This window comes from Leuciscus leuciscus (assembly GCF_965113295.1).
Source record: "Leuciscus leuciscus genome assembly, chromosome: 2".
In the NCBI taxonomy this organism is placed as follows: Eukaryota; Metazoa; Chordata; class Actinopteri; order Cypriniformes; family Leuciscidae; genus Leuciscus; species Leuciscus leuciscus.
This window is the reverse complement of record NC_138726.1, coordinates 63,963,512-63,991,205: the sequence shown is the minus strand read 5'-3', so window position 1 is coordinate 63,991,205 and position 27,694 is coordinate 63,963,512. Positions and strand designations below refer to the sequence as shown.

The 27,694-nt window shown below is 38.5% G+C and overlaps 2 long non-coding RNA genes across 2 annotated transcripts in view; both read right to left on the bottom strand.

Annotated features, from left to right (window-relative positions):
• The window catches only part of LOC309492630, a 40,351-nt gene extending 25,354 nt beyond the window's left edge, over positions 1-14,997 (bottom strand). Inside the window, exons 1-2 of the long non-coding RNA XR_014203619.1 lie at positions 14,406-14,997; positions 2,762-4,847 (exon numbers count right to left, since the gene is read on the bottom strand). This is a non-coding gene — a long non-coding RNA (uncharacterized lncRNA). The remainder of the gene's footprint in view (positions 1-2,761; positions 4,848-14,405) is intronic.
• Positions 14,998-15,496: 499 nt separating this feature from the next.
• LOC309492632 lies at positions 15,497-23,021 on the bottom strand. The gene is made up of 2 exons (XR_014203621.1): positions 21,379-23,021; positions 15,497-17,151 (listed from the first exon to the last, which is right to left on the bottom strand). It is a non-coding gene; the product is annotated as an uncharacterized lncRNA (long non-coding RNA).
• Between the last annotated feature and the right edge of the window lie 4,673 nt (positions 23,022-27,694).

Below are 27,694 nucleotides of genomic sequence, written 5' to 3'. Positions count from 1 at the left end.
TCCTAGTCACCCTGGTGTACTAAAAAAGGTAAATATTAATGGGAATATACTTCAGAGATATTTTACTCGTAAAAAATTCTAGGGGTTTCAATAATTGTGGCCAACATGTTTTGGAGAAAAACATTTATTTCATAATGTGATTTCCCCCCACTTTCAATTCTTTTACTTCAATGAAAGGTTAGAATTTTGCACATTTTTTGAATGAAAGATCACAAGGATAATCGATGCAGATTTATTTTTTACAGCCAATTTTGATCATATTTACCAGGGGGTTCAATAATTGTGGAGGGCACTGTACATACAGTAGAGTCATTTGTGATGAATTAAATGATTTTTTATATCTTTATTAGGCATTTCACAGAATGCACGTTTGTAAAGCTTTTATTTGTTTGTTTGTGTGAACACATCACTTCTTTTGAGTGGTCAGAATGACAGTCACATTAATTAAAAATTTAAAAGACTCCTCCAGAGTTGAAACTGATGCCTGTCTAAAGATGATTATAATGTTCATGATGCAGTAAAAAGCTGCCATTTACAACAACAACGTTTTATTCCATTGCTAGTTAAAGTGGGAGTGAAAATCCAGTTTTTAATGTTGTTTATATGTCTATCTGGTGTTTTAATAAGCTTTAAGACAAACCATGTGTAACTTCATAAGTCGAAACCATTGCTGAGTATTTCCTCCTTAAAACTGCAGTGAACCAAAGACAGTCTCAAACACACGCTTTGAAATCGCTGGTGTTTCTGACGTCACAAACTACCTTGTAACCAATCAGATCAACGTGTGATCGTCAACCAGTGGATCTCTGAGCTGAGTGAGTGAGTGGAGGCGGGGCTAATTTGCATATTCATAGAACCACGAATATTTAATGAGGCAAGGGTGTCGAGATACATTCAAGTTATTTTAAGGCATGAAAAAAATATCGTTTAAATATTAGGGGTGGGCAAAAAAATCGATTCACATATGAATCGCGATTCAAACTTTACCGATTCAAAATCGATTCATAGAATTCCAAAAATCGATTCTTGTTTTTAAAAAAAAAAAATTTTTTTTATTGAAATATATATTTTTTGGTATTGTCCTGAAATGAGTTTAGCTTGCCATTCCCATAGATGGCGCTGCATCGAATTCACACTTACGCCTGCACACTCTTGTCATAGCCAAAAGAAGAAGTGCAGCAGAAGCGGAGCAGAAGGAAGGCTGGCTGGCTGGCTGTGTGGCCTGTCTGTTTTTATTTCGGCTCCCATGTTAACAGGTTAGAGCTTGCACACAGCCTGCGTGACACGCGTGTCTCAGGTGTGGCCCGAGTCGTGCGGAAAATGCGTGCATGCTAGAAATAGAACTGACGCCTATTTTTCTCGCGACACGCAAGCGTGTTGGAAGCGTTTCCAGGCAAAATAGAATGTTTATATGTCATTTTGACACGAATATTCATATTAATAAATTACATTTTGATGTTTTAAAGTCTAGGTTTAGACATAAATGCAGATATAATGTAGCCTGGGAAAACCCAGACAACTTCCGGCAAATTCAGATTTGCTCGAGAAGTAGTCTGGCAAAGAGCTCATTCAAGCCCATTTCTAATCCGTCGAATTCGCGGCACCAATCAGAAACGTTGAGGCAGGCTTTACACAATGACGATCGCTCTGATTGGTTTTAGGTCTATCCAATTGCGCCCAAAAGGCATTTGAGCGACGTCCGTTCAACTTTTAAATGCATTATTATATTCAAATTGCAAACACATGAGGACAGTCTCCATGAAAGACCCACTGGCAGATGAACGTGCTACTACATTTCTCTCCGAAACGGTAGGAAATTAAATTAGATTTAATAGAGGATTTTAACTGTGACACGATGATTGACAGGGCAGTTTAAGTGACAGGATGCACGCGACAGATCCGTCCGATAAAGATGACGAAGTAGTATGTCCCAAAGCTTGCCTACTTTTTTGCTACACATTCAAAAGTAAATACCTTTTCTTCACAAAAAGAGTACATACTTTTATGGCGTAGTCAACTTAGGCGAATTGGGACGCAGCATATGGCTTTACACGATGACGATCGCTCTGATTGGTTTTAGGTCTATCCAATTGTGCCCAGAGGCATTTGAGCGACGTCCGTTGGTGACGCCCCTTTGGAAATGATTTGTCTATGGAGCTTTGCCAGACCATAACTCAGTTACTACTGAGAATGGTCTGGTTTTAACCAGGCTAGATATAATGTAGGCTTATTGTATTTTTTTTTTTCGATTTTCAAAAATTGCACCTGTCAGTACAGAACCAAGTATTCTGTAGCCTATTTTGCCGTCAATAGCCTACTCCTTAAACTACATTTAGCAGTATTGTTTGTTTGATCTGACTACAGCACTTTAAAGCTAAATGTAAAAAAAATAAAATAATGTATTTAAGTTTTAATTTAAACTTGAATTAAATGTATTCGAAAGCTGGCCAAAGCTTGGCACTTTGCACTGTTTAGTTGCAAAAGTTTTTATGAAGACAAAGTAATATCAAACTTCATTTCATTTGTTATTTCTTTTCTTTTAAATTGTATGTCTACTGCAATCACACAGGAAAAAGTCAACTACATTTACATACTGTGAATCGTTTTTTGAATCGAGAATCGTTTTTGAATCGAATCTTGAGACTAAAAATCGGTATCGAATCGAATCGTGAAATTTTCTGAATCGTGCACCCCTATTAAATATGTCATATTGGTGATCAAAGATGAGTTTAAGGGATACAATTATTGACAACAGGGGGACTTTAACCCTCTGAGGTCGAGAAACGCGCCGACGCGTTTTGCTGGATTTTTTTCACATAGCAGCAACATAAACTTAAATTACTCCGTCATTTATGGTTATACAGAAAAAAGAAATATAAAAAAAGAATCTGTGATATTTCTACTTTTGTATGTGTCCACTTACAATCAAATCAAAACATTGTGCTTTTGTAAAATAAAGAAAATAAACAGGGTGTGCGTTCTGCCTCTCCGTCGCGGTGAACTTTTTTTTCTTGAGCACGTCTATAAACTGAAACAAAACTCAGCGAATACTTCTCACACATTTATGAGCCATATACCTTTATACACATTTAAGTGTGTACTTTTAAATGATCGGATTCAAACTGAAAACAAATATTCTCTGTTTAAGTAATTTGTATAAAACCAACAGGATGTCCAGTATCTCAAACGCTTGCTAATTACTTTTTAATTCGACACGCCCACTCGCGCAAAAGAGATTCACATGCAAATCTCCACATGGAACGCGAACGCCCTCGTTACCTCAAACACAAAACACCAAAACACTTCACAAGTCTCTGCTTTTCGTCGAGTTTGGAAGACACGTCTGAGCTTACATTGGATTTACATCAGAAGAAGAAGAACGCGATTTGAAGACAAGAAAGATGTAAGGTAAGAAATTCTTACTTATTAGTTTATGGTATTGTTGCATAAACTTCACATTGCAGTTGAACTGTTGCTAGATATATGGTGAATATTATACTATTTAGACCCGTGTTTACTGTTAAATACTGTTTGTGGATATCTGCTCAAACATAGATATGTATAACCATAATGTTTAATATTTTGGAGCGCGATGGCGTTTGAATGTATCATATTTTGGAGCGCGCTGTGGGTTTTAATGTATCATATTTTGGAGCGCGATTGCGTTTGAAAGGAAAAATGCACCAAACATTAGGCTTTATGTTTTTACTATTATCTCATTTCATATCATCATAACGAATGGAAACATTTGAAGTAACATATGATAATCAATATATTTTTTTCTAGCGTAGTTGTTCTTGAAATCTTTTGGAAGATTTAATTTATTGTTATTATTATTTTATGCAGCACTGCGTAGCCTATGCCTACAAGGCACAACAAACCTGGTGTTCATTATATATTGTTGGAAACGTGTGTGTGTGTGTGTGTGTGTGTGTGTGTGTGTGTGTGTATTCTGTGAATTTTAAAAAGAAATTTTAACCAGAAAAATCTAAAATCTATTCCCAAAATCGTGCAGCCCTATAGTTTCTCTTGATATCAGTATGTTCACAGTTTTTTCTTTTTTTCTTTTCTTTCAGGGACCAGATGCAACTGAGTCCTGCTGACTTCAACATTCACATGAGTCTCTGTACATGAACATGGTAAAGTGAAAATCAAACATCTTGGAAATTAAAGGTATGTACAATGTTTTTAGGAATGGCACAAAGGTCTCTGTCTTTGGATCATTGTTTTCAATGTGCTCTTTTGTCATTTGTATTTTTGGATTGTGTTGTGTTGTAAATAAATCCAAACAATCTAAAAGCCATTCTTTTTTAAATCTCCTCATTCTTTGTGCAAGGTTGCTCTGAATGACAGGGCCTGATCGCTCCTAATAGGGCAGTTAGGGGAGTGTCTTTGTCTTTCTCAGGTGTTGAAGGCTTACATATTAATGAGATGATCACGCCTCTTCGCATATGGCTTTGTCACACAAAACACGTCTTAGAAATTTTAAATCAATATATTGTCTTATCTGAATGAGCAGTCAGGGTGATTTTCACATAGTTTTGGAGCAAATATTCTAGGCTATGTCATACAATTTTCAAAAGTCTTGTGAAGAAATAATCAGTATGGGTTTCATGGCCTTATTTCAGTGACAATTTTTTTTTTGTATTTTCACAAACCACGCATAAATGTCATTATCTCAAAACTACAAACTTTTACATACATGCTGCTGATATATTATTGTAGCAGAGTTTGTGCTGAATACAGTGTAATTAGACTTTAGCCATGAAAATGTCACTAGTAACAGAAAAAAACACAAATGTCAGAGCATGTCAGAACACCTCCAGGGCCCAGAAAACAGCTCAGACCTCAGGAGGGTTAAGACTGTCTTTTATGCATCTTTAAAATGCAGTTGTAGGAGCCATTTTAATGCAATTATATATTTGTCCATTGGGTGGCGTTCTGATATTGTATATTGTATATTAAGGGCACCTGGGTAACAACGAGACAACGTGTGTATTGGTAATAGGAAAGTTTTTGACTGTGCAAGAGCGTTCAGGACGGTACAGGTTTGTGCTAATGCGTGTTTTACTATGGTTAATTGGTAAAGAGTGATGTTTAAGGAACGATATGGTCAGTGTGTGCGCTATGTCTGCAAGGTATGGACTTCATATTTCTATGTTGTGAACTAGAAAGAATTAGACACCACATGAGGCTAATTGGCAAAAAAATTGATTAATTGAAGCACAATAAAGAAAGACACTGTTTGTATCTTACATCTGTGTTCATGGAATTTGTACGCACCAATTACTTGCTCACTCTTGTTACCTGACTGACTTCTGACTTTAAGCAAATAAGCTCCTGAATGAATGCAATGAAAAGAAAAGAAAAGGCCACAAACTTCCACAGCTTCTTAAACATCGGTGTGTTTTTAGTGCACATGCTTTACTTACTTCACACTTTATCAGTGGATTCTGGATTCTTGCAACAAAAGAATCAAAATGATAAATTGAGATTTAAGAGTCTCAATAACTGTCTCATTTACTTTAGTCCATTTGAATTTGTCCACTAAATGCAAAGTGTCTGCCTCAACCAATACTTGGTTGTCAGGGTGCAGATTTCTTGTTCAGAAAATTTAGGTGTTTATCAATCCTAACATGTGATCATCTCTAACATGAGAAGACAATACAGAACACAATTAAATCACGAGGATAAATACAAAATAAAAACACCATAAATGATCAGCTATATAATGAGAGATATTCTCTCTTCCATTAAATAAAGTAAAATAAGTAAAATGTTCTGTTGTTATTTTTGTGCCATAATTAACTAAAACAAAATTAATTTCTTAAGCATCTTGTGTAATCAACATTCTGGTTGTGTTTGAATGCAAATCACATCTCTGTTATTAATTGGTAAACAAGCACTTTTTACTCAAAGTAAATTCCACGGTGTTCATATGGGAACCAACAGCGGGGTGTTAAAGTAACACAGAAGCAGTGTTAGAGTTAATTCGATAATTAAGTGATTAATTGAGTGATGATTAGAACTACAACTGACTTCCAGCCACAGCTTTAGATTAAATCAACTGAAAAGACATTACATATCTCTTATTACAAACCAGACTGACTTTATTTCTGTAATTTGTCTACAATTAATTTTGAGAATTAACAGAGGTTTAGATGTTGATGTTTTATTGAAAATGCTTGATCACCATTACGATTATCAGTGTTTCCTTTAGTTTGGGCAGTTTGACTCTGTTTTTTATATCAGTTTGTGGGTTTTTGTAACAGTGTTTACTGAAAAACATAATATGGTTATGGATCATGGTTATGGTTATGGTTATGGATCATTGGTTATGGATCATGAAAAACATGATCCATAACCAAAAACGATCAGGTGATATAGTTTTCATCATCGCAAAGAAAATTGTTTGACAAAAGTTACCACTGACCAAAAGTAGTTTTTCACCAATATAGAACAGAGATTATGATTTCTAAATACATTCTAGGGAAAACTTTTTTTTTTTGACGCACACAGACACCAAGAATCAGCATATGAATCTCAACAATGGTGACATACTTAATGCTGCAATGCATGCTGGTGTAACTGGTCTTTATTGTCCCTCTGCGTTGTGTTGTGTTGTGTTGTTAATAAAACTCGTGCTTCAATAATCAGGTCCAATAAATTTTATTCTCCTGAAAAACATAGTGTAACCAGGGTGAGTGAGTCAAAATAATTCAGCCTGCGTCACACCACGCTGGCTTTACACATGTGAACTGGTAGTTACGACACAGTTTAACAAATTCACAAAATAAACCATGTTTCAAATGAATTCATTCTCTCAAATCAAAAAAATAACAATTTACCTGAAAAACATTGTGTAACCAGGGTGAGTGAGTCAAAATAATTCAGCCTGCGTCACACCACTCTGGCGGTATAATAAGACACATTTTTCACTCTTCACTAATATATAACACTTTTCTTGGTCTCAAAATAAGTAGGATATTGCTCATGATATATCACACATATAATTGACATCATTTACAGACAGAATTCAGAGCTCTCAATCACACGACTTACCGCTGGCTTTACACATGTGAACTGGTAGTCACGACACAGGATGCACGCAGCAAAGAGAACCAGCCAGCCAATAGGAAACCATGTCACTCATATATTCTATCCAATCATCCCCAAGTGTGATAATTTAACAGAACATTACCAGCAAGTGGAGACACACACACATTTATATACAACTCCGTTACACTGGGAGTCATGGATTTTATACTATGGTGGCTCCCAGCATGCATTGCTGCACAAAGTATGTCACCATTGTTGAGATTCATATGCTGATCCTTGATGTTTGTGTGTTTTTAAAGACTCTTTTTTTTTTCTTCACAGAATGATATTAAGGAATATCTGAATAAATATATATGTAATATTACAATAGTTTTTATTTTTTTATAGTTTTTTTTTTAGTAAAGTAAAGTAGATCATTGAATCATTACCCATATTGCATACTCCGGGACAGTAGGTGGCGTATGCAACTGATAAGTCGTGGATGCAATCCGCCATTAAACTAAAAGAAGAAGAAGAAGCATAAATTCATAATGTTTGATCTCTGGCAAGAAATCATTGTTGGTAAAAATGAGTGATGGGAAGTACGGCTCTTTTTCAAAGATTCAGGTCATTTTGCTTGGCTCCCATTCCTTTTTTCATTATGATGATGAAAAATATATCACCTGATCATCATTGTTTATGGCTTTTTTTTGCAACAAAATTATGTTTCGGTAAACACTATTACAAAAACCACAAACTGACATAAAGAGCCAAGAGTCAAACTGCCCAACTAAAGCAAACACTGATCACCATAATGGTGACAAACATTTTCAATAAAACATCAACATCTAAACCTCTGTTGATTTTCAAAAAGAACTGAAGATGAATGACAGAAATAAAGTCCTTCTGGTTTAGAATAAGAGACATTTAATGTCTTTTCAGTTGATTTCATCTAAAGCTGTGGCTGGAAGTCAGGTGTAGTTCTTGTTTCTCTTTCCTTCAGTGATTCTGCTTGTTATCATCAGATGTCTTCAATAATCAAAATATCATCACTCAATAATCACTGAATATCTAATTATCTCAAACACTGCTTCAGTGTTACTTTAACACCCTGTTGGTGGTTCCCATATGAACACCGGAGAATTGACTGCTGTTGCAATTTTAAGACTCCATCACTTTGCCAAACATACAACTTTTCCCACACGTCTCAGGACGCCAGCGTTTTGTTGAAGACATGAATGTGCAAAATAAGATGGCGTTGTGTGTGAAGTTGAACCGTGAACAGCCCGCCAAACCAAACCTTGCGATACTCCTGACTGTGGAAATTCGTGCATCAACACTGAAAATAGTTAAGGAAGTGCATCATCAATGAAGTGCCTGATCGTGTCTGTGCGGGATAATATGTTTGTTCAGCACATTTTAGTGTGGATTATTTGTGAACCTTCAAGCGAAACTGAAAGATGACTGCAAACCCGTGAGTAACCAATTTTATTTGAATGTTTCATCTGCTGATGACTGTGATATTTACAGTGAGGAAAATAAGTATTTGAACACCCTGCTATTTTGCAAGTTCTCCCACTTGGAAATCATGGAGGGGTCTGAAATTGTCATCGTAGGTGCATGTCCACTGTGAGAGACATAATCTAAAAAAGAAATCCAGAAATCGCAATATATGATTTTTTAACTATTTATTTGTATGATACAGCTGCAAATAATTATTTAAACACCTGTCTATCAGCTAGAATTCTGACCCTCAAAGACCTGTTAGTCTGCCTTTAAAATGTCCACCTCCACTCCATTTATTATCCTAAATTAGATGCACCTGTTTGAGGTCGTTAGCTGCATAAAGACACCTGTCCACCCCATACAATCAGTAAGAATCCAACTACTAACATGGCCAAGACCAAAGACACTAGAGACAAAATTGTACACCTCCACAAGGCTGGAAAGGGCTACGGGGAAATTGCCAAGCAGCTTGGTGAAAAAAGGTCCACTGTTGGAGCAATCATTAGAAAATGGAAGAAGCTAAACATGACTGTCAATCTCCCTCGGACTGGGGCTCCATACAAGATCTCACCTCGTGGGGTCTCAATGATCCTAAGAAAGGTGAGAAATCAGCCCAGAACTACACGGGAGGAGCTGGTCAATGACCTGAAAAGAGCTGGGACCACCGTTTCCAAGATTACTGTTGGTAATACACTAAGACGTCATGGTTTGAAATCATGCATGGCACGGAAGGTTCCCCTGCTTAAACCAGCACATGTCAAGGCCCGTCTTAAGTTTGGCAGTGACCATTTGGATGATCCAGAGGAGACATGGGAGAAAGTCATGTGGTCAGATGAGACCAAAATAGAACTTTTTGGTCATAATTCCACTTACCGTGTTTGGAGGAAGAAGAATGATGAGTACCATCCCAAGAACACCATCCCTACTGTGAAGCATGGGGGTGGTAGCATCATGCTTTGGGGGTGTTTTTCTGCACATGGGACAGGGCGACTGCACTGTATTAAGGAGAGGATGACCGGGGCCATGTATTGCGAGATTTTGGGGAACAACCTCCTTCCCTCAGTTAGAGCATTGAAGATGGGTCGAGGCTGGGTCTTCCAACATGACAATGACCCGAAACACACAGCCAGGATAACCAAGGAGTGGCTCTGTAAGAAGCATATCAAGGTTCTGGCGTGGCCTAGCCAGTCTCTAGACCTAAACCCAATAGAGAATCTTTGGAGGGAGCTCAAACTCCGTGTTTCTCAGCGACAGCCCAGAAACCTGACTGATCTAGAGAAGATCTGTGTGGAGGAGTGGGCCAAAATCCCTCCTGCAGTGTGTGCAAACCTGGTGAAAAACTACAGGAAACGTTTGACCTCTGTAATTGCAAACAAAGGCTACTGTACCAAATATTAACATTGATTTTCTCAGGTGTTCAAATACTTATTTGCAGCTGTATCATACAAATAAATAGTTAAAAAAATCATACATTGTGATTTCTGGATTTTTTTTGTTTTTTTTAGATTATGTCTCTCACAGTGGACATGCACATACGATGACAATTTCAGACCCCTCCATGATTTCTAAGTGGGAGAACTTGCAAAATAGCAGGGTGTTCAAATACTTATTTTCCTCACTGTATGGGCTAAAATAAAAAGCTGGATACAGGTTAATGAACTCTTCAAGTTTTATTAACTACAATGAATAAACACACCCAGATACACAGGTAGGGCTGTAAGATGTCTGCTAAAGATCTGTTTATCTGGAAATCATTTGTTGTGTAAAAACATCTGATAAACGTCTTAGAAAAAGCAGTTTTACATACATTCAAAATCTTAAACATCTTCTAAATGTCTATATGACATCTAACAGGAAACGTCCTAGAGAAATTGTTGTATTGATATGGTTACTTAAAGATGTGGTAATAAACTTTCAGAAAACACAATCGCATAATCATTCACCTAATCAGCTAAAAGTAGTGAATAATTGTCAAATATTTTTTTTACTATAATATGTTTCATCTTATTTTATAAATTAACAGCGAGTAAAGTTTTATTTCTTCACTTTTCGAAGGCAAGTCTGTTCAGTGGCGCCACTCCTCCGGTTCTTCTGGAAGACATTTCCATCTGATTGGATTTTCCACAACAGTTTTGCATCTTCGGTCAGTCCCTTCTCCTTCAGTATCTGCTCTATCTGAAGAACACAAACACACTTTTATTACTCAATACTCTTGGCAAGTTCTTACGCTATCAGTATACTTTCAACAAACTGTACATTATGAACTCGCCTTCATCAGAATCTCTGCCTTTACTGAAGGATCATTCACATTTTGATTTGATTTCACCTCCAGTCTTGCTATGATTCTCTTCTTCACACATACAGTATACTCTGAGAAAAATATAATCAAATGTAATTTATACATGTGTATATTGCAACCTGCAATATTGTATATATCATCTAAATTACAGGATCTTAAAAGTCTAACATTTTAAAAGAGCAAAGGTCAAGGCTGAGCTGGACCTGTTTTTTTTTAGATGTTTGTGAGATTTTGAAGCCTTTCTGAATATTTTATTTTTAGGGGTGAATGAATGATGATCTAAAACTGTCACTAATTCCACCCACTACACAGACATTTACACACACTCCCATCCTTCTATAGGTGGTGCTATAATAAGCACATTTTAGTAAATAATAAATGTAAGGACCATCCATTGGCCCAACGACAGAATCCAACAGCCTGGCGAAGGTATAATACGTGTATGTCTTTTCAGCGCTCCAGTGAAGTTCACTTAATTTATTAGAATTTAGTTTTAGTATTACTTTAGCTCTATATGTAATCTGACTCCAATTTCAAATGATAATCAAATTTAGATCGTGTTTCTGATTAGAAAATAATCATAAATATTGATTATGGATTAATATAGATCTTTGATTATTCGGAGTATCCCATACTTTCAATTATTAATTCACTAAGGGACCCGATGCTGCACAGAGTCACACGCCCCGGGTTTACATGGATCTCACGGACACAGCCTCGCCAGTCTGATCTTGGTCAGAGGGTGCAGGGTTTGCTAATACCTCTTAAGTCGGTTGCCTACTGCTCACTCATACAAAAAAAAGTGTAGTTTATTTAGCCACTTCCGTACAACTTGCCAAGTCAGTGATAGACAGAAATCAAAAAGTCTTCAGATGACGTGCCTACTGGATTTTGTCGATTGCTCCTGTCTGCCTCGCTGCCTGCTGTGAGTGTGTTTGCTTCGTTGCTGTAAGCTCCGTCTTAGCCTCGTATTTCCTTGTTTTGAACCATCATTTACTACAATTTCTAGTTGTTTATACTACTACTAAATACAGCTTACCCAACATCGCTAGCTTCCGTTACTACTAGCACAACACGCTAGTAATTCGCTAGCCTGTTAACGCGCCACCCGTGTGCGCTCAGCTATTTTTATTTATTTATTTTTCTCTCGCGCGCTCGCGCCTTTGAGTTCATAAAAGCTCAGGTTACAACGAACATTTTCTACTTTTCCTCACTGAGAAGCACTACTGCTCAAACCTCATTGTTACATTGTTCATTGTCCTCATTGTTCATCAAACCTCATTGTTACAACGCGGACTGTTGAGCAGACGCGTCTCAAGCCTATTAGTGATCCAACGCTGCATACTCTTAACCCTCTGAGGTCTGAGCTGTTTTCTGGGCTCTGGAGGTGTTCTGACATGCTCTGACATTTGTTTTTTTCTGTTACTAGTGACATTTTCATGGCTAAAGTCTAATTACACTGTATTCAGCACAAACTCTGCTACAATAATATATCAGCAGCATGTATGTAAAAGTTTGTAGTTTTGAGATAATGACATTTATGCGTGGTTTGTGAAAATACAAAAAAAAATTCTCACTGAAATAAGGCCATGAAACCCATACTGATTATTTATTCACAAGACTTTTGAAAATTGTATGACATAGACTAGAATATTTGCTCCAAAACTATGTGAAAATCACCCTGACTGCTCATTCAGATAAGACAATATATTGATTTAAAATTTCTAAGACGTGTTTTGTGTGACAAAGCCATATGCGAAGAGGCGTGATCATCTCATGAATATGTAAGCCTTTAACACCTGAGAAAGACAAAGACACTCCCCTAACTGCCCTATTAGGAGCGATCAGGCCCTGTCATTCAGAGCAACCTTGCAAAAAAAATGAGGAGATTTAAAAAATAATGGCTTTTAGATTGTTTGGATTTATTTACAACACAACACAATCCAAAAATACAAATGACAAAAGAGCACATTGAAAACAATGATCCAAAGACAGAGACCTTTGTGCCATTCCTAAAAACATTGTACATACCTTTCATTTCCAAGGTGTTTGATTTTCACTTTACCATGTTCATGTACAGAGACTCATGTGAATGTTGAAGTCAGCAGGACTCAGTGGCATCTGGTCCCTGAAAGAAAGAAAAAAAGAAAAAAACTGTGAACATACTGATATCAAGAGAAACTATAGGGCTGCACGATTTTGGGAATAGATTTTAGATTTTTCTGGTTAAAATTTCTTTTTAAAATTCACAGAATACACACACACACACACACGTTTCCAACAATATATAATGAACATGAATATAGGCCTTGTAGGCATAGGCTACGCAGTGCTGCATAAAATAATAATAACAATAAATTAAATCTTCCAAAAGATTTCAAGAACAACTACGCTAGTGATTATCATATGTTACTTCAAATGTTTCCATTCGTTATGATGATATGAAATGAGATAATAGTAAAAACATAAAGCCTAATGTTTGGTGCATTTTTCCTTTCAAACGCAATCGCGCTCCAAAATATGATACATTAAAACCCACAGCGCGCTCCAAAATATGATACATTAAAACCCACAGCGCGCTCCAAAATATGATACTCAAACCCACAGCGCGCTCCAAAATATGATACATTAAAACTCACAGCGCGCTCCAAAATATGATACATTAAAACCCACAGCGCGCTCCAAAATATGATACTCAAACCCACAGCGCGCTCCAAAATATGATAGCCTACATTCAAACGCGATCGCGCTCCAAAATATTAAACATTATGGTTATACATATCTATGTTTGAGCAGATATCCACAAACAGTATTTAACAGTAAACACGGGTCTAAATAGTATAATATTCACCATATATCTAGCAACAGTTCAACTGCAATGTGAAGTTTATGCAACAATACCATAAACTAATAAGTAAGAATTTCTTACCTTACATCTTTCTTGTCTTCAAATCGCGTTCTTCTTCTTCTGATGTAAATCCAATGTAAGCTCAGACGTGTCTTCCAAACTCGACGAAAAGCAGAGACTTGTGAAGTGTTTTGGTGTTTTGTGTTTGAGGTAACGAGGGCGTTCGCGTTCCATGTGGAGATTTGCATGTGAATCTCTTTTGCGCGAGTGGGCGTGTCGAATTAAAAAATAATTAGCAAGCGTTTGAGATACTGGACATCCTGTTGGTTTTATACAAATTACTTAAACAGAGAATATTTGTTTTCAGTTTGAATCCGATCATTTAAAAGTACACACTTAAATGTGTATAAAGGTATATGGCTCATAAATGTGTGAGAAGTATTCGCTGAGTTTTGTTTCAGTTTATAGACGTGCTCAAGAAAAAAAAGTTCACCGCGACGGAGAGGCAGAACGCACACCCTGTTTATTTTCTTTATTTTACAAAAGCACAATGTTTTGATTTGATTGTAAGTGGACACATACAAAAGTAGAAATATCACAGATTCTTTTTTTATATTTCTTTTTTCTGTATAACCATAAATGACGGAGTAATTTAAGTTTATGTTGCTGCTATGTGAAAAAAATCCAGCAAAACGCGTCGGCGCGTTTCTCGACCTCAGAGGGTTAAAGGTTACGTCCGTGGATCACGGCTGAACGCGTCTTCTCCACACTCACTTACAAACAAACTTATAAAACAAACTTATAATATAAATTAGTATTAATATTGATAGCATCACTGGTAGCTTCGTTGCTAACTCACTGTCCATCTGTTAAAATGGCGAATATATCAGATGTAAGTAGTCTACCGCTTGGTGCAGGTGAGGACACATTTGAGCTGCACGCACTGCAGTCTGAGCTGGAAGCTGTTGAGAAACAGATCCACAACCTTTTATTGAGACAGGCCGAGCTGAGAGACCGGTGTTTGGCTCTTGAAACATCACGCGCCGATGCACACAAATCAGTGTTTAACGTTACTAACCCGCTGACTCCGACCGCGTCTACTCCGTGCGTTCCTCAGCATCGGTCGCAATCAGCCATGGTCTCGTTCACTCCGGCTCCAACACGCCACCATGAAGCCTGGGTGGTTCCGCAGCGGAAGACGCGAGTCAGGTTTAGACCAAGACTTTCTCCGACCCTCCCGGTTTTCGAGTTATCCACACAAAACCGCTTCTCCCCTCTTCGCGAAACAGAACATGATGCTGTGATCATCGGCGATTCCATCGTTCGGCACGTACACGCTACGTTAGGTAAAAGTAAGGTGCAAAGTCACTGCTTTCCTGGTGCTCGTGTTTCTGAAATCGCTGCTCGCGTTCCCGAGATCCTGAACGGTGACGAGCGCGTCGGAACTGTGGTCCTGCACGCGGGAGTGAACGACATATCAGGCTGCGCCAGACGGAGATTCTGAAGAAAGACTTCAGGAATCTAATCGATACGGTACGCAGCACATCGCCTGAAACAACGATCATTGTGTCAGGACCGCTTCCCACGTACCGACTAGGGCATGAAAAGTTCAGCAGATTATTTGCGCTAAATGAATGGTTAATGTCATGGTGCAATGAGCAGAAACTGCTCTTTGTAAATAATTGGAATCTGTTTTGGGAGCGTCCTAGGCTTTTCCATGCTGATGGCTTACACCCAAGCAGATTCGGAGCGGATCTTCTGTCAGATAACATCTCCAAAATGTTAAATACCCTTTGACTAGTAACCAAAAGTCCAAATCATAGTCTCTGCTGCACCAATTCAACTGATATAAATACTAGTGTAGAACATTGCATAGAAACCGTGTCTATTCCTCGTTTAGTGAGATCAAATAATAAATCTAATGCAGGATCTAGGAAAAATCTAATTGTTATTAAAACAGAAAATGTTGCTATTAGTAAACAAAAACTATTTCTAAAGCTAGGTCTTCTAAACATTAGATCACTCACACCTAAGGCAGTTATTGTAAATGAAATAGTCACAGATAATAGCTTCGATGTACTTTGCCTTACTGAAACCTGGCTTAAACCAAATGATTATTTCGGTATTAATGAGTCTACTCCTCCTGGATACTGTTATAAGCATGAGCCCCGTCTGATTGGTCGTGGCGGAGGTGTTGCAACCATTTATAAAGATATTCTAAATGTTACTCAGAAAACGGGTTATAAGTTTATTTCATTTGAAGTACTTGTACTAAATGTTACGCTCTTAGATGTTAGAAAAACATCCCTATTATCTCTAGCCTTGGCTACCGTATATAGACCGCCAGGGCCTTACGATGATTTCCTAAAAGAGTTTGCAGATTTTCTCTCAGACCTATTAGTCAATGTCGATAAAGCATTAATTGTTGGAGATTTTAACATACACGTAGATAATCCAAATGATGCGTTAGGAGCTGCGTTTACAGATTTATTAAATTCATTTGGGGTCAAGCAAAACGTCACCGGACCAACTCATCGTCTTAATCCTACACTCGATTTAATTATATCACATGGAACCGATCCAACCGATATAGATATCATTCCACAAAGTGATGAAGTCACTGATCACTACATGGTAACTTGCATATTACGTACTGCTGTAATATGTCATGCGGCGCCGCGTTATCAACCAGGCAGAACAATCCTCCCATCCACCATAGATAATTTCTCAAATTGCTTATATAATCTGTCTCAGCTGCTGCCTGAACCCAAACAAACAGATGAACTAGAAGAACTAACTAGCACTATGAGCACCATTCTCTCGAGAACATTGGATGTGGTTGCACCTATTAAATTAAAAAAGGTCAGAGAGAAAAATAAAGCACCATGGTATAACAATACTAAGCATGTTTTAAAGAGAGAAACCCGTATTTTAGAGCGTAAATGGAAACAAACAAATTTAGAGGTCTTTAGAATCGCGTGGAAAGACAGTATGTCACGTTATAAAAAGGCCCTAAAAGCGGCCAGGGCTGAGCACCTCCGCAAACTAATAGAAAACAACCAAAACAATCCAAGGTTTTTATTTAACACCGTGGCTAGACTAACAAATAAACAGACGTCACCCGAACAAAATATCCCGTTACAGTTCAGTAGTAATGATTTCATGAACTTCTTCACCGAGAAAATAGAAAGCATCAGAACCACAATTATAAACGTTCAATCTTCAATCGCGCCTTATAATTCAGCTTCAGTTATCACCCCGCAAGAACAATTACAGTGCTTTACAACTATAGAACAAAAAGAGTTAAATAAACTTATCACTTCATCTAAAACAACAACATGTTTATTAGATCCTATACCAACTAAACTACTGAAAGAAGTGTTACCTGTAGTGGAAGAGCCTCTCCTCAATATTATTAACTCGTCTTTATCTTTAGGTCATGTTCCAAGAACATTTAACCCTCTGAGGTCGGAAAACGCGCCCCCGCGTTTTGCTGGATTTTCTTCACATTGTAGTACAACTAGATGTACCGCATCGCGGTACAAAATATGACCGCCGCTCAGGCCTGCACTGGCTTTCCACAAAAATAAATGACGTGGAGTAATTTGGCTGTATTGCGTGTTTATGTATATACCTAAAAAAAGTAATAGTATGTGCATGTCTGTCTGTGTGTGTGTGTGTGTGTGTGTGTGTGTGTATGTGTGTGTATTTGTGTATGTGTGTGTCTGTGTGTGTGTGTGTGTGTGTGTGTGTGTGTGTGTCTGTGCGTGTATGTATGTGTGCGTACATGTGTGCGCGTGTGTGTGTGTGTCTGTGCATGTGGATTTGTATGTGTGTGTATGGGTGTGTGTCTGTGCGTGTGGATGTCAGTGTGTGTGCATGCTTGCGTTTGTTTGTATTCCTGCATGTGTGTGTGTGACAGTATCATCCTAAACCAGCAACCCTTCGCTCAACAGCACCATCTACAGGCCGATGAGTGTACAGTCACTAAATGTGCACATAAATGAATTTATTTTATACCCCCCCATGGATGAAATTCTACAAAACTTAGCAGAGGATACCCCCAGAGGTTGTCAAGTTAATCATACACATGAAATATGGTGCAGTTCTGAACATCTCCACTGAAGATAGGGGCGATTAAAGCAGAATAATATTGCATTTTCATTTTTTATGGGAGGGGCGCAAATCACAAATGAGTGATTATGGGCTAGGTTGATGTGCCATAAAAATTTCTTCATCCTCGGTGCCACGGTTCAGGTAGTTATTTAGGAAAAACTGAATTTTTTGGGGTTTGGGAATTTTTTGAAATTTTTCCGTAGAAGTGTAGTGGGGCTACATGCCCACCAAATTTCATGTTCCCCGGTGCTTCGGTGGGCCCCAGCGCGGGGAGTGGGGAGTGGCCCCCGGGGACCAAACGAAATTTTTCCGTAAAAGTCTAGTAGACGAACATACCATAAAAATTTCTTCATCCTCGGTGCCACGGTTCAGGTAGTTATTTAGGAAAAACTGCATTTTTTTGGTTTTGGGGGGGCCCAGCGCGGGGGGGGGGAGTGGCCCCCGGGGACCAAACGAAATTTTTCCGTAGAAGTCTAGTGGGGCTACATGCCCACCAAATTTCATGTTCCCCGGTGCTTCGGTGTCCCTGGTGTTCGGTGTCCCTGGTGTTGACGAAAAATTTACGGGGGCCCCAGCGCGGGGGGGGAAGTGGCCCCGGGGACCAAACAAAATTTTTCCGTAAAAGTCTAGTAGACCAACATACCATAAAAATGTCTTCATTCTCGGTGCCACGGTTCAGGTAGTTATTTAGGAAAAACTGAATTTTTTTGGGTTTGGGGGGGCCCAGCGCGGGGGGGGAGTGGCCCCCGAGGACCAAACGAAATTTTTCCTTAGAAGTCTAGTGGGGCTACATGCCCACCAAATTTCATGTTCCCCGGTGTTTCGGTGTCCCTGGTATCGTTGACGAAAAATTTACGGGGGCCCCAGCGCGGGGGGGGAAGTGGCCCCCGCGGACCAAACGAAATTTTTCCGTAAAAGTCTAGTAGACCAACATACCATAAAAATGTATTCATCCTCGGTGCCACGGTTCAGGTAGTTATTTAGGAAAAACTGCATTTTTTTGGGTTTGGGGGGGCCCAGCGCGGGGGGGGAGTGGCCCCCGGGGACCAAACGAAATTTTTCCTTAGAAGTCTAGTGGGGCTACATGCCCACCAAATTTCATGTTCCCCGGTGTTTCGGTGTCCCTGGTATCGTTGACGAAAAATTTAAGGGGGCCCCAGCGCGGGGGGGGGAAGTGGCCCCTGGGGACCAAACGAAATTTTTCCGTAAAAGTCTAGTAGACCAACATACCATAAAAATTTCTTCATCCTCGGTGCCACGGTTCAGGTAGTTATTTAGGAAAAACTGCATTTTTGGGGGTTTGGGGGGGCCCAGCGCGGGGGGGGAGTGGCCCCCGGGGACCAAACGAAATTTTTCCTTAGAAGTCTAGTGGGGCTACATGCCCACCAAATTTCATGTTCCCCAGTGCTTCGGTGTCCCTGGTATCGTTGACGAAAAATTCAGTAAGGTGACGAAAAAAAAAAAAAAAAAAAAAACTTTGACAATCCCTATATGACCGGCTAGCTACGCTAGCGGCGGTCATAATAAACTTAAATTACTCCGTCATTTATGGTTATACAGAAAAAAGAAATATAAAAAAAGAATCTGTGATATTTCTACTTTTGTATGTGTCCACTTACAATCAAATCAAAACATTGTGCTTTTGTAAAATAAAGAAAATAAACAGGGTGTGCGTTCTGCCTCTCCGTCGCGGTGAACTTTTTTTTCTTGAGCACGTCTATAAACTGAAACAAAACTCAGCGAATACTTGTCACACATTTATGAGCCATATACCTTTATACACATTTAAGTGTGTACTTTTAAATGATCGGATTCAAACTGAAAACAAATATTCTCTGTTTAAGTAATTTGTATAAAACCAACAGGATGTCCAGTATCTCAAACGCTTGCTAATTACTTTTAATTCGGCCACGCCCACTCGCTCAAAAGAGATTCACATGCAAATCTCCACATGGGACGCGAACGCCCTCGTTACCTCAAACACAAAACACCAAAACACTTCACAAGTCTCTGCTTTTCGTCGAGTTTGGAAGACGCGCTGTGAGCTTACATTGGATTTACATCAGAAGAAGAAGAACGCGATTTGAAGACAAGAAAGATGTAAGGTAAGAAATTCTTACTTATTAGTTTATGGTATTGTTGCATAAACTTCACATTGCAGTTGAACTGTTGCTAGATATATGGTGAATATTATACTATTTAGACCCGTGTTTACTGTTAAATACTGTTTGTGGATATCTGCTCAAACATAGATATGTATAACCATAATGTTTAATATTTTGGAGCGCGATGGCGTTTGAATGTATCATATTTTGGAGCGCGCTGTGGGTTTGAATGTATCATATTTTGGAGCGCGATTGCGTTTGAAAGGAAAAATGCACCAAACATTAGGCTTTATGTTTTTACTATTATCTCATTTCATATCATCATAACGAATGGAAACATTTGAAGTAACATAAGATAATCAATATATTTTTCTCTAGCATTGTTACTGAAATCTTTTGGAAGATTTATAAGCTGCTTTGTAAAATAAAATTATTTTATGCAGTACTGCACATAGCTTATGCCTACAAGGCACAACAAATATGGTGTTCTTTATATTATATATTGTTGGAAACATTTGTGTGTGTGTGTGTGTGTGTGTGTGTGTGTGTGTGTGTGTGTGTGTGTGTTCTGTGAATTTTAAAAAGCAATTTTAACCAGAAAAATCTCAAATGTATTCCCAAAATCGTGCAGGCCTAGTTTCTCTTGATACCAGTATGTTCACTTTTTTCTTTTCTTTCAGGGACCAGATGCAACTGAGTCCTGCTGACTTCAACATTCACATGAGTCTCTGTATATGAACATGGTAAAGTGAAAATCAAACACCTTGGAAATGGTATGTACAATGTTTTTAGGAATGGCACAAAGGTCTCTGTCTTTGGATCATTGTTTTCAATGTGCTCTTTTGTCATTTGTTGTGTATTTTTGGATTATGTTGTGTTGTAAATAAATCCAAACAATCTAAAAGCCATTCTTTTTTAAATCTCCTCATTCTTTGTGCAAGGTTGCTCTGAATGACAGGGCCTGATCGCTCCTAATAGGGCAGTTAGGGGAGTGTCTTTGTCTTTCTCAGGTGTTGAAGGCTTACATATTCATGAGATGATCACGCCTCTTCCAATATGGCTTTGTCACACAAAACACGTCTTAGAAATTTTAAATCAATATATTGTCTTATCTGAATGAGCAGTCAGGGTGATTTTCACATAGTTTTGGAGCAAATATTCTAGGCTACGTCATACAATTTTCAAAAGTCTTGTGAAGAAATAATCAGTATGGGTTTCATGGCCTTATTTCAGTGACAATTTTTTTTTGTATTTTCACAAACCACGCATAAATGTCATTATCTCAAAACTACAAACTTTTACATACATGCTGCTGATATATTATTGTAGCAGAGTTTGTGCTGAATACAGTGTAATTAGACTTTAGCCATGACAATGTCACTAGTAACAGAAAAAAACACAAATGTCAGAGCATGTCAGAACACCTCCAGAGCCCAGAAAACAGCTCAGACCTCAGAGGGTTAAACTGGCAGTTATAAAACCTCTCATTAAGAAACCACAATTAGATCATAATAATCTAGCAAATTATAGACCCATTTCAAATCTTCCATTTATGTCTAAAATATTAGAAAAAGTGGTGTCCGCTCAACTGGGCTCTTTCTTGCAACAAAATGATATCTATGAAAAGTTTCAGTCTGGATTCAGACCGCATCATAGCACTGAAACTGCGCTCGTTAAAATCACAAATGATTTACTTTTAGCTTCTGACCAAGGCTGTATCTCAATACTAGTTTTACTTGATCTTAGTGCTGCGTTCGATACTATAGATCACACAATACTCTTAGATCGACTACAAAATTATACTGGTGTTCAAGGACAAGCACTAAGCTGGTTCAAATCATACCTATCTGACCGCTACCATTTTGTCTGTTTAAATGGAGAAAAATCGATCATAACTCCAGTAAACTATGGAGTGCCGCAGGGATCTGTATTAGGCCCTCTGTTATTTTCAATATATATGATGCCACTTGGAAATATTATAAGGAAACATGGAATTAGTTTCCATTGTTATGCTGATGACACTCAAATATATATTTCATCACGGCCGGATGAAAACGCTACATTTTCCAAATTGACAGAGTGTGTTAAAGATATAAAAGATTGGATGACGCGTAATTTTCTTTTATTAAATCCAGACAAGACAGAGGTAATACTTATCGGTTCAAAAAAACGCCCACAAAACCTCGCACAATACAACTTTAACATCATAGGATGTCCTGTTACTTTATCCTCTACAGTAAAAGACCTGGGTGTTATACTCGATTGCAACCTGTCTTTTGAAAATCATATTTCATATGTTACAAAAACAGCCTTTTTCCACCTTAGAAACATTGCTAAGCTACGTAATATGCTATCAGTTTCTGATGCAGAAAAGTTAGTTCATGCATTCATGACCTCGAGACTGGATTACTGTAATGCTTTATTAGCTGGTTGTCCTGCATCCTCAATAAACAAGCTACAGTTAGTCCAAAATGCCGCCGCTAGAGTTCTTACGAGATCAAGAAAATATGATCATATAACACCGATTTTATCATCACTGCATTGGTTACCTATAAAGTTCCGTATTAATTACAAGGTATTGCTACTGACTTATAAAGCCCTAAACGGCTTAGCTCCAGTCTATTTAACGGATCTTCTATCGCCCTATAATCCATCGCGCTCTTTAAGATCACTAAATTCAAGGCTTTTGGTCATACCTAGGATATCCAGAACCACCAAAGGAGGGAGAGCATTTTCACATTTGGCTCCAAAACTCTGGAATAGTCTTCCTGATACTGTTCGTTGCTCAGACTCGCTCTCCCAGTTTAAAACTAGATTAAAGTCGCATCTCTTCAGCCAGGCATTCATATAATCCTACAGTTCAAATTACAATCCGGCCTCTATCCAATGCCAGAGGAGAACTGGCCCCCGACTGAGCCTGGGTTCTCCCAAGGTTTTTTTTTCTCCATTAGGTCACCTGATGGAGTTTTAGGACACCATTAGGTCACTTGATGGAGTTTTTCGGTTCCTTGCCACTGTTGCCTTTGGCTTGCTCAGTTGGGGATATTTTGGGGATATTTAATTTAATTTTATCAATCAATAAATTCCTCTTGAAACAAACTTTGTTGTATTATTTAAATTTAATACTGTGAAGCTGCTTTGATGCAATCAAGATGTAACATTTATTTGTCAGGTAAAAATGTATCATGCCAATTACACAAATAAATGATTAAAAGCCAATTCAGAAATAATAAATACATGACATAATTTACTCAAAGATGACTCTAAAAGTAAGTAATGTTTTCCTGACAAAGGCACCGTTTACACGATGGGAAAACGCAGATATTTCCCTGCGTTTTGGCCTGTCATTTACACGAAAACGCAGTTTTTATCCCAGAAAACGATTATTTCTAAAAACTCCGGCCAAAGTGGAGATTTCTGAAAACGCCGGTTATGTGTTGCCGTGTCAACTGGGAGAAACTGGGTTTTAGGTTCTCAAACGTCACATTATGCGCCAGAAAATGCTTACGTCATGTGAGCGCCCTATGTTTAGAGTTTGTTCCATACTGTCTATGAGTTTGTTTGGCTACTATTTGATCATGGATGCTGTTAAAGTGGTACTCATTTTTACTTTTGTGAAAACGCTTTTGGCCTGTTTGCATTTGCTTCGCTGTCTGTCCACACGAACGAACCTCACGCCATGTCTATTGTTTTGAAAGGAACAGGAAGTCGCTCGTGCTATTCGTCGTTGTCGATTTTGAGGATTCTGATTGGCTTGCATGGCTTTATCCTTCTCCTTACACTGCCGCGCCTTTGTATTTATGCGGGTTGATGTAAACGACAACTTTTTTTGAAAACGATGTTGTGTGCACGATGTTATTTTTGAAAACAGAGGGGGAGAAATATTCGTTTCTCTAAATACCCGGCTATGTGTAAATGTGGCCAAAGACACACAGTGGTGTGTGAGTGCTCTCCAACAGGAAAACACTGAAACAGCACTGTACGGGGATGATCCTGGTAAAGGGTCCCAAAGACTGCTCTGACACTCATCCTTAAATACCCAGATGAGAACAAAAAGGGTTATATCAATGTTGTTTAGAGTTGTTTGGGCCAATCCATGTACCCCAGGTGGGTAGCACCTGGTTTCTTGAGATATCTTAAAGAGATATCACCCAGAGAGGAGAAACAGGATTCTCCTAATTTCTCAATCTTTCTCATTAAACCAATGACTGCAATGAAATTAAGACCATTTTACCAATCGCACTGAGACACTTAAAATGATACCAAACATGAAAAGGAAAAAACAACATATTCACAAGATACACCATATGTGATATATACTGTAGACATTCTTAATTAACTTTCAGTGACTTGAGGAGGGAGAGGGGGGATGAGTTGAAGTCAAAGGAGATAAGTTTGGGCAGAACAAGGTCCTGTGCTCTGTCTTTGCTATCTTCTGTCCAGGGTGCATTTTATGGCTTTATTGCAGGGTGAGTTTTTGTCTTAGCAGGAAAATCAGTACTTACATAAACAAATCCTGACTTTTTTTTTTTTTTTTTTTTACCTTATAAAAAAAAACTCACCAGTGTAGCAGATAAAAGCAGTTTGAGTTGGACACTCCAAATCATTCCACTTTCCAGCAAGAGATGTTCCCATACAGAAATGCTTGCCACCATAGTTGTTCGGCTGTCCGATACCCCACAATCTGAACGTAGATTTGCTCTGATCGGACCAGTGTTCGCATCCTTACGATAGAGTCCAATCCACATTTCTCCTTTAAAATCTTCGGGTACAGTTTTTAAGAGTTCATCATAATCCGTCTGGTCGTCAAAGGTGGCGAGATCTGTGTGATTCTGTCTGCAGTATTTCTGAGCCTCGAGCCAGGTCACGTTTCCAGGATAAAAGTAAAACACATGAGGGTTCACACAGGTGCTCAGAGCTGTGGAGAAACATTCATTTGTTTAAATTACATTTACTTTATGAATCCAAAATGTCAAATAATATTGAAGTATTTTTTACATTTTAAGGCAAGACACCCCATTCCACTTTCCACAGCAGCTTCGCAGAGCGCTTCACCGAAGCTCAGAAGGCTTCCAGTGCTATGAAGCACTTCCTCCCGAAAAGCTCCAGTTCGGCTCCACGGCGCCCCAAGAGCACGCCGCAGCCAGATAAGACAGCATCAGCCCCGCCCAGTGGCTGAGACCAGCCAGCGTCTGAAGCCAGCGAAACGGTACCCGTTCCTCAAGCGACAGGGCCCCTGTTCTCGCTCGTTCAGTTCCAGTAAATGTGACTGTTCCAGTGTATTCTGCAGTAAACAAGTCAGCGACGCAGCACGCTTGCCTGCACACAAACGCCGCTTTTACGGCTACCCAGATAAATCCCATAAGAGTGAATTTTCTGGTGTCCTGGCCACGGCCGATGGTGTTTTATGTGTAGAAAGAATGCCCACTGCCCAGTGCCCATCTCTACACACAAGCACAGCCCGTCACACAGGGCTCGCGCACATAAATCGACTCAGATCGATTGCGCATCAAACGTGGTAAATGTGCCCACTACCCAGTCAAGTCAAGTCAAGTCAAGTTTATTTGTATAGCGCTTTTCACAATACAGATTGTATCAAAGCAGCTTCACAGTATTAAATTAAAATAATACAACAAAGTTTGTTTCAAGAGGAATTTATTGATTGATCAAATTAAATTAAATATCCCCAAAATATCCCCAACTGAGCAAGCCAAAGGCAACAGTGGCAAGGAACCGAAAAACTTCATCAAGTGACCTAATGGTGTCCTAAAACTCCATCAGGTGACCTAATGGAGAAAAAAAAACCTTGGGAGAACCCAGGCTCAGTCGGGGGCCAGTTCTCCTCTGGCATTTATGAGCTAGAGGCCGGATTGTAGTTTGAACTGTAGGATTATATGAATGCCTGGCTGAAGAGATGCGACTTTAATCTAGTTTTAAACTGGGAGAGCGAGTCTGAGCAACGAACAGTATCAGGAAGACTATTCCAGAGTTTTGGAGCCAAATGTGAGAATGCTCTCCCTCCTTTGTTGGTTCTGGATATCCTAGGTATGACCAAAAGCCTTGAATTTAGTGATCTTAAAGAGCGCGATGGATTATAGGGTGATAAAAGATCCGTTAAATAGACTGGAGCTAAGCCGTTTAGGGCTTTATAGGTCAGTAGCAATACCTTGTAATTAATACGGAACTTTATAGGTAACCAATGCAGTGATGATAAAATCGGTGTTATATGATCATATTTTCTTGATCTCGTAAGAACTCTAGCGGCGGCATTTTGGACTAACTGTAGCTTGTTTATTGAGGATGCAGGACAACCAGCTAGTAAAGCATTACAGTAATCCAGTCTCGAGGTCATGAATGCATGAACTAACTTTTCTGCATCAGAAACTGATAGCATATTACGTAGCTTAGCAATGTTTCTAAGGTGGAAAAATGCTGTTTTTGTAACATATGAAATATGATTTTCAAAAGACAGGTTGCAATCGAGTATGACACCCAGGTCTTTTACTGTAGAGGATAAAGTAACAGGACATCCTATGATGTTAAAGTTGTATTGTGCGAGGTTTTGTGGGCGGTTTTTTGAACCGATAAGTATTACCTCTGTCTTGTCTGGATTTAATAAAAGAAAATTACGGGTCATCCAATCTTTTATATCTTTAACACACTCTGTCAATTTGGAAAATTTTGCGTTTTCATCCGGCCGTGATGAAATATATATTTGAGTGTCATCAGCATAACAATGGAAACTAATTCCATGTTTCCTTATAATATTTCCAAGTGGCATCATATATATTGAAAATAACAGAGGGCCTAATACAGATCCCTGCGGCACTCCATAGTTTACTGGAGTTATGATCGATTTTTCTCCATTTAAATAGACAAAATGGTTGCGGTCAGATAGGTATGATTTGAACCAGCTTAGTGCTTGTCCTTGAACACCAGTATAATTTTGTAGTCGATCTAAGAGTAATGTATGATCTATAGTATCGAACGCAGCACTAAGATCAAGTAAAACTAGTATTGAGATACAGCCTTGGTCAGAAGCTAAAAGTAAATCATTTGTGATTTTAACGAGCGCAGTTTCAGTGCTATGATGCGGTCTGAATCCAGACTGAAACTTTTCATAGATCTCATTTTGTTGCAAGAAAGAGCCCAGTTGAGCGGACACCACTTTTTCTAATATTTTAGACATAAATGGAAGATTTGAAATGGGTCTATAATTTGCTAGATTATTATGATCTAATTGTGGCTTCTTAATGAGAGGTTTTATAACTGCCAGTTTAAATGTTCTTGGAACATGACCTAAAGATAAAGACGAGTTAATAATATTGAGGAGAGGATCTTCCACTACAGGTAACACTTCTTTCAGTAGTTTAGTTGGTATAGGATCTAATAAACATGTTGTTGTTTTAGTTGAAGTGATAAGTTTATTTAACTCTTTTTGTTCTATAGTTGTAAAGCACTGTAATTGTTCTTGCGGGGTGATAATTGAAGCTGAATTATAAGGCGCGATTGAAGATTGAACGTTTACAATTGTGGTTCTGATGCTTTCTATTTTCTCAGTGAAGAAGTTCATGAAATCATTACTACTGAACTGTAACGGGATATTTTGTTCGGGTGACGTCTGTTTATTTGTTAGTCTAGCCACGGTGTTAAATAAAAACCTGGGATTGTTTTGGTTGTTTTCTATTAGTTTGCGGAGGTGCTCAGCCCTGGCCGCTTTTAGGGCCTTTTTATAACGTGACATACTGTCTTTCCACGCGATTCTAAAGACCTCTAAATTAG